We start from the raw sequence: 7,711 nt of genomic DNA, 5'->3' as shown, positions 1-7,711 counted from the left end.
ACCCCCCAAAAATAAGCAGAAAAGGGAAAAAAAGAAGCGCTGAATCATAAAAGTGCAGCTGCATGAGAGACGAAAACCCCCACATTTCGGTGAATCACTCCGCGCCCCCACGGCTCCCGTCCGGCTCCACACGGGGGAGGAGAGGAGAGGGCGCACCCCGGTACGCCCGCGCTCCCCCCCCCGCCTCGCCGGCGACTCCTCCCTCGCGGCCACGGCCCCTCATCCCGCCGGGGCGGTACCGGGCGCCCTACAAATCCGCCGCTCCGGCGCGGCTGCGGGGAGAGCGGCGCGGGGAGGTCCCGCGGAGCAGGCGCCCCGCAAGGCTGGTCCCGGCAGCTCGCCGCGCTTCTCCCCACGGAGAGGCGAAACTTCCCCGGCAGGCGGGAGGTAGAGAAGGAGCCGCGTCCCCATCCCGCGGCTCCGCCTGCCCCTTTCCCTGGCCGCCGTCACGTCTTGTCCCACCGCGGGGCTCCCCGTCCCTAGCCCCAGCAGAGCTACCCGCTGCCCGCCTGGCCCCTCGGGGCTCCGCGGGCGAAGGGGCCGCCCCAGCTTGAGTCCGCCGCCCTCCTCCCGGCTGCGGCGGGAAATGGGGGGGTCGTGTCTATGGAGCCCGGGTCGCAGCCCGGAGGTCTCGGAGTGAAACTTTGCCGCGGGCGGCCGTGAGGGGAGCGGCCGTGAGGACGGGGATCCCGCTGCTCTCCCCCGGGGCGGTGACCGGGCACCGCGCTGAGGAGCCGGGAAAGTTTTGCGGCGCGGAGCCGCCGCCCGCCCACAGCTACCTGACGGCCGTTCCCCCTCTGCAGCTCCCGGCGGCCCGCGGAGCCCGCTGCTATGGCACCCGCCCGTCGCCGCGGGGCGAGCAGGGGGAGGCCGCCTCCGGCTGGCCGTGCGGCGGCGGCGGGGGGGCGCGCAGTCCCCGGTCGGCGGGCGTCCTCCTCCGGCCGGCAGTGACCGCCCCGGCCCCGTTGCCTGCCTGCTTGCCATGCCTGCCCCCGCCCGCGTCTCGCCGAGGACAGTGCCGGGGAAGGGCGAGGGGAGCCGCCGCCCTGTCACTCCCTGAGCCAGCCGCCGCCTCACCGGAGAAGCCCCGTGTGGTACGGGCGCCGCGCAGCTGAGGGCTGCCGACACCTCGCGCCTCCCCATAGGTAAGCGGTGGGGCGGGGGGTGCGTGTGTCGGGGGTCCGCCCGTCGCCCCAAAACTTCAGCCCGTCCGCAGCTGGCCGGGAGCGGAGGGGTCGGGCCGTGCCCGTTCCTGCCGGCGGCGGCGGCAGCAGGGGAGCGGGGAGACACGCCCTTGGCCTGGGCGGCGGGGGGCAGGATGCGGGCGGGCACGGGTAGGTGGGCTTTGCCCTGCCAGAAACGGACTTTCTGCCTCCGAGCGGCGCGGGCTGCCGCGCTCCGTGCGGCCGCTACACACCCTCTTTTGTCTGCTCTCGGCTCCGAGGTACTTTACGCGCTGGCATCGCCTGCCCCGCCGGTCGGGAGCCCTGCCCTGCCGAGGGGCTGCCCCGGGCTTCGCCCCACTCGCCGCTCCCGCCCTGGCGGGTTTCCCGTTCGCCTTTATTTTCATAGAAGTTGGGTTTTTCTTAACCTTTGTTTGAGGGAAAAATGGTGGTGTGCTCGTTATCTGGAGGGCTGAAAGGCAGATGGGGACGACAAGGGGGTTGCCCTGTTCCCTTGCGTGCAGAAATAACTCCCTGCTAAATAAATCGGCTGTCGGCTAGACATCGGCTTACTAGTGAGAGGTAGACTTTGAAACAAAAGTACTGCAAACAGCTTTGGTGCGTGGTACATACTCCTCATATCTTACTAACATAACCATTGTTGGTGCTTGTGCTTGAATTCAATATGCGTGCAGCTGTTCTGCAGATCTGGAACTGCAATAGCTGCATCTACTTGACACTTAAGACTAATTGTCATTAACCGCTGCTAGTCTATTTTATGCAGTGGTTATGAGAAATAAAACGGGTTTTAATGTTTAAAGGCAAAACTATTCAGGCGAAAGTATTCCTATAGTGTAGCATTCTGTGTTAACATGAACTACAAAATAACCTGTAGCAATGTAGTGGACTTGCACTTCATAATGCTTTTAGGACACAAGGACTATATTGTTCAATGAAATTCTCTCAGCAAAGGTTTTGCCTTTTCTGGCTTACCCCGGTGCTAGATCAACTAGCAACTCCTCTGTTATTTTTCTATAAGGAGGTGGTGCTTCCAATCCATGTGGTGGAAATCAAGTAAGTGTGCAGATAGAAAGAAACAGTGCATTCCCCCCCCCTCCCCCCTTTAGTTGTTTCTGTGTTGCTTTGCAGAAGGTGGGGGAAAAAAAGCCCATTTATACCAGAAAATTATGTTTCCATTGAGTATAACTTAAATTATTTGATAATTAAGCTAAAGGGTCTTTCAGGTTTGGAACATTTTAATGTACTTTCTTGTTGCCAGGAAATGTACTTTTAGCAAAATACTTGTTAGAAGATAATTAAAAGATAATTTTTCATAATTTGAAACATGAGTTATAATTAGATTTTTGTCCTGAGCACAGAAAAACACCCTCATGGAAAAAGCTATATGATAAGTAGTGACTTGGAAAATAAAATCCTATATAATTTATATTTTGTTGGCATAGAAACACATTTTATTTGTTGCTTCTTTGTTGGATTGCAACAATGATCCAAATGAAAGTTGGAAAAAAGACTACTGATGCAAGAGTTCAGCGTATTAGAATTATTTTATTCCATGGACAGAATGGTTTTGCCCAATACAACCTTGCTGGAATAATAATAGTTTCATTTTTATTGAAGCTCAGTAATCAGATTACAAAAGGTGGGGTGTCTGAATTTAATCCTATGAAGTACGGACTAAGCAAGCTCTGACAAAGCACTGACGTGTGCTGACCCTCAAGCAGGTAAGTAGTTCCAACCTCCAGCCCTAATGATCACCTATGATGGGAGTTCATTGCACATAGCAATAGGTCCTAGTAACTTCAGTGAAACTGCTCACTGCCTTAACTGCATTGCTGGACTTTTCCTGGAGCAAGCCCTCTTTCATTGTGTCCTGCGCCCATCTCCTTGAATGTTGGGCATGTGACACAAAATACCTATGCTGTATGCAGATGCTCACCTTGGCTGCATCTCACAGGTTGTATATTCTTGATTGACTCCTACCTCTCTTGGGGTGAAAGGGGAAAATGGAAAGTGAAATTGGTTAAGGAGTAAAGTGCACGTATGGAAGAGCAGGAGGAAACTGCTACTTCTTGTGCCTTGTTCAGTGTATTTTAGGAGCCAAAAATCTGAAATGCTGAAAATCAGTGAAAACTCCCACTAAAACTGCTGAAACCAAAGGTATGATATAAAAAATATGAAACTTAAAGGTTGCTGTCATGAATAGTTTCTTTTTTTTTTTTTTAAACAGGAGAATGTTGTCAGTCTTGTCTATCATAGTGGTAGAGAATGTAGTGGAAGTAAGAGGAACTTGATATCCTAGCTAGTGATGATGCGTCCATTTCATTTGGTGCCATTGTAAACAGATCAATTACTTTTAGTCTACATGTTTGATCTTGTGATGCTGGAACAAAGAGGAAATTGTGAATAATTTTCTAGTGTGCAAGATCAGAGAGTAAAAGTGGGATTAAGTTATTAAATCATAGGCATCTTGTGCCAGTTTAGATACTCTAAGGTGTTTCAGACGTATGTATGAGGCTGGCAAACAGGGTCCAAGAAGAACGCAAACACTTCTAGAAAGGCAGCTGAAGACCAGTAGAATATTCTATTAGATAATATAAATATTCTAGTAGATAATGTTTGTACCTTACAGTTCTACATAAAAAGCTTTAAGAGGACTTGAACCTGTTCTCTGAAACATTGTCATCAAGATTTCTGACGCAGCAGAGTCTGATGGATGTGGGAAGACGTCCCAAACATGACATTACTATCAGGATTTAGAGAAATCCATTCTTGATGCTCACTTACTACCAGAATCTTTGTATTTCTTCTGTGCTGCTAACTGGTTACTGCCTTTGAGTTACTCAAAGGTACTAACCAATAGTTTAAGAATTAGAAATCTTCTTAGGGAAGTTTGATACTTACTTTAAAATAGAGCTGTGTACGCTCTCCAAGCCCACTAGAAATAAGAGGAAATCACAGACAGTGCTTCACTTAGTGCTTTATTTTCAGTTAGTACTTCAGTTTTAAAATAAAAATATTGTAAGGAAAAGTTTCTGGTTTTCTTCTTTACTGGGTAACACAAAACCCACACAATCTCTGGGTAATTAGGTTCTTAATAAGTGGACTGTCAATTGTGTGGAAAGGTGAAATGCTGACAACATCAGTGAATTAAACTACTGAGCAGATGTTTTGCACAGCTGTTATCCTACCCACTAGTTAGACTAGCTCCTGGGTGTCCAATTTTTGTGGAGTTTGTGAGAATAAATGCTGTTCTAAACCTCCATGTTGAGGCTTCAGTGTAACTGTACAGCAAGAAGTTGTTACTCTATTCTACCATTAACCATTTCTACATGCCACAGTACTGGTGTATATATGTAATTGCTTTTCATGTAGGTGAATCTTGTCAGGAGCAGCTCAAGTGGACCCGATGACTGAACTTAGTACTGAAATAGTCAGATTATACTGGTCTCTTAGTATAAATGGAATTACATTCTCTTTCCCAAACTTTATTACAGGATTAGTGATTTTAAACTTCATGACTTTGCCTGGGTGCCTTTTCTTAAAAATCAATTTTATCTTTTTTTGTACAGCTAGCCAAATGAGATGGATATCTGTAATACAGAGCTACTTGAAACCTTTTGTCTGCAGCAGTAGCAGAATATGTTTGTATCACTCAGTTTTCTTATTTTGGTCTTTTGGTGACAGAAATATTACAAGGAGCACTCAGCATTTTTTGAAAAGAACGACCAAAAGACCTGAGAAAGAAGAATGTTTTTGCTCGGTAATCTCCTCTGCTCTTCTGTGTTTCATGCTGGGGAAGGTTATTGTTCTTTTTTTCTCCATGTTTCAGTACCTAAAAAAAGCGAGACAGGGAGTTGCAGGGCCACCTTCCCAAAACTGGGCATCTGAGAAACATCATCAATGGATGTAATGTAATTACAAAATGTAATTACAAAGATGTAATGGTGTAGCAGAGATTTGCAGGAAAACAGACTTGTGGAAAGTGAAGCAATGAACTACCTTTTTGTGCATAAAGTCTCTGAAAAGTCTTGGAAGGATTATAAGACAGTTGTCACTTTACTCTCTCGTGTGCATTTAACGTCTCATTATTTGTATCCCACTGGAATTTTAGTCAGTTGTTCCTTTTGTTGGAAGTGTGACCATTTTCCTCCAACTAAGTAGAAACAAAAGACCTTTTTCTACATTGTTTTTTAATTCTATCCCACTGAGCTAGATGATGAAACTCTCACTGAATCAGAGAAACTAGGATTTTGTCACTTCAAAGAAACGTACTTTAGGTACATGCAATAACCAAACAGATTTTAAAAATCACAAGAGATGTAAAATATAGCGTGGATTACTTTTCAGAGAAACTAATTTAAAGACAACTACAGAGGAAGAGGAACAATGTGGTTTTATATAAATTGTTTTTTTCTTTGCTGTTTCACAAGTATAGTTGGACTGAGTACTCCAGTGCAATGGTTTTTAAACCCATCAATAAAAAGTGCTGAAATCTGAGCCTGTTGAAACTGCATACTTCCGTAATTCACTCTGGCTGGAAAGTGGGAAAGACATTTCAATAAGGGGGTTGGGACTAGATGATCTTAAGGTCCTTTCCAACCCTAACTATTCTATGATTCTATTCTATGATTCTATGAAGCATCGATACAGAAGGGCACTAATAACCTATGCGTTATGGCAATTGGTTAGTGGGGCTTAATTTTTTAACTCAAAGTAGTAGGGATTTATAGAATCATAGAATAGTTAGGGTTGGAAAGGACCTTAAGATCATCTAGTTCCAAACCCTCTGCCATGGGCAGGGACACCTTGCACTAAACCATGTCACCCAAGACTCCATCCAACCTGGCCTTGAACACTGCCAGGGATGGAGCACTCACACCTATCTTGGGCAACCCATTCTAGTGCCTCACCACCCTCACTGTAAAGAACTTCTTCCTTATATCTAACCTTCCCCTGTTTGAAGGTTGAACCCATTACCCCTTGTCCTATTGCTACAATCCCTAATGAAGAGTCTCTTCCCAGCATCCTTGTAGGCCCCCTTCAGATACTGGAAGGCTGCTATGAGGTCTCCACGCAGCTTCTCTTCTCCAGGCTGAACAGCCCCAACTTTCTCAGCCTGTCTTCACACGGGAGGTGCTCCAGCCCTCTTATCATCCTCGTGGCCCTCCTCTGGACTCGCTCCAACAGCTCCATGTCCTTTTTATGTTGAGGACACCAGAACTGTACACAATACTCCAAGTGAGGTCTCACATGAGCAGAGTAGAGGGGCAGGATCACCTCCTTTGACCTGCTGGTCATGCTTCTTTTGATGCAGCCCAGGATACGGTTGGCTTTCTGGGCTGCGAGCACACACTGCCGGCTCATGTTCAGTTTCTTGTCGACCAACACATCCAAGTCCTTCTCTTCAGGACTGCTCTGTATCAGTTATGCTTTGATGCCCTAACTTATGCTGGGATCTGTAGTCTTAGCTCAGAGAATGGATATATGTCGTGGTTTAAGCCGAGTCAGTAACTCAGAACCATGCAGCCGCTCACTCTCCCCTCTTCTTCCTCCCCCCACTCCTGGAGGGACGGGGAGGAGAATCGAAAGAATGTACCTCCTATGGGTTGAGGTAAGAGCAGCCCAGTAACTAAGGTATAATACAAAACCACTGCTGCTACCACCAATAACAATAATGATAAGGGAAATAATAAGGCGAGAGGATACAATTGCTCACCACCTACCAACCGATACCCAGCCCAACCCGAGCAGCGATCTGGGCCTTCCGGGTGGCTCCCCCTGGTTTATCTACCGGGCATGACGTGCTGTGGTACGGAATACCCCTTTGGCCAGTTTGGGTCAGGTGTCCTGTCTCTGCTTCCTCCTGCCTTCCCCTCCTCCCTGGCAAAGCATGAGACTGAGAAAGTCCTTGATCAGAGTAAGCATTACTTAGCAAGAACTAAAAACTTCGGTGTGTTATCAGCGTTGTTCCCAGACTAAAGTCGAAAACACAGCACTGCACCAGTTACTAAGAAGAGAAAAATGACTGCTAGTGCTGAACCCAGAACAATATGAAATCAAGCTTTTTACATCTTTCCAATGATAGTCATGCTACTTTTTCCCAATAAAAGGCAGAATTCCAAAAGTACTTTTAATTTTTGCCAATATAAACTACCTTCAAAGCAGATTAATTAGGAGGCAGTTAAAAAACTTCACGTTTTATATTAAATTTGGTGTCTTAGTGGTAACATTAATAGAATTAGATTTCTTTTTCACATTCTCCATCTGAATGTGCCTGAATAAATGGTAAATGGCTCTGCTTATCTGTAATCGGTTGCCTATTGTTGAAGAACAAGTTTGTATTGTAATAATTTTATCATTTATATTTTGCTATGTATTAAATGGAAAAAAAAAAAAGTGCTATTACTTGACCATCCATTTAGTTGCAGGTGTAAAATTGCAACTCAAAAAGCACTGGAGTTTTCTCTCTCCTTCGTGTAATTCAAACTGACAAAAGCATATCACACATTAAAATACAGAGGAAATAC

General features: G+C 46.6%; 1 protein-coding gene across 1 annotated transcript in view; it reads left to right on the top strand.

Annotated features, from left to right (window-relative positions):
* Positions 1-225: 225 nt before the first annotated feature.
* The window catches only part of TMEM200A (transmembrane protein 200A), a 56,264-nt gene continuing 48,778 nt past the window's right edge, over positions 226-7,711 (top strand). Inside the window, exon 1 of the mRNA XM_030490691.1 lies at positions 226-1,145. The gene's annotated coding sequence lies outside the window, so the exon portion shown is untranslated. The remainder of the gene's footprint in view (positions 1,146-7,711) is intronic.

Source organism: Strigops habroptila, chromosome 6 (assembly GCF_004027225.2).
Source record: "Strigops habroptila isolate Jane chromosome 6, bStrHab1.2.pri, whole genome shotgun sequence".
NCBI classification, from domain to species: domain Eukaryota; kingdom Metazoa; phylum Chordata; class Aves; order Psittaciformes; family Psittacidae; genus Strigops; species Strigops habroptila.
Note: the sequence above shows the minus strand (reverse complement) of the source record. Positions and strands in the feature narration are given on the sequence as shown.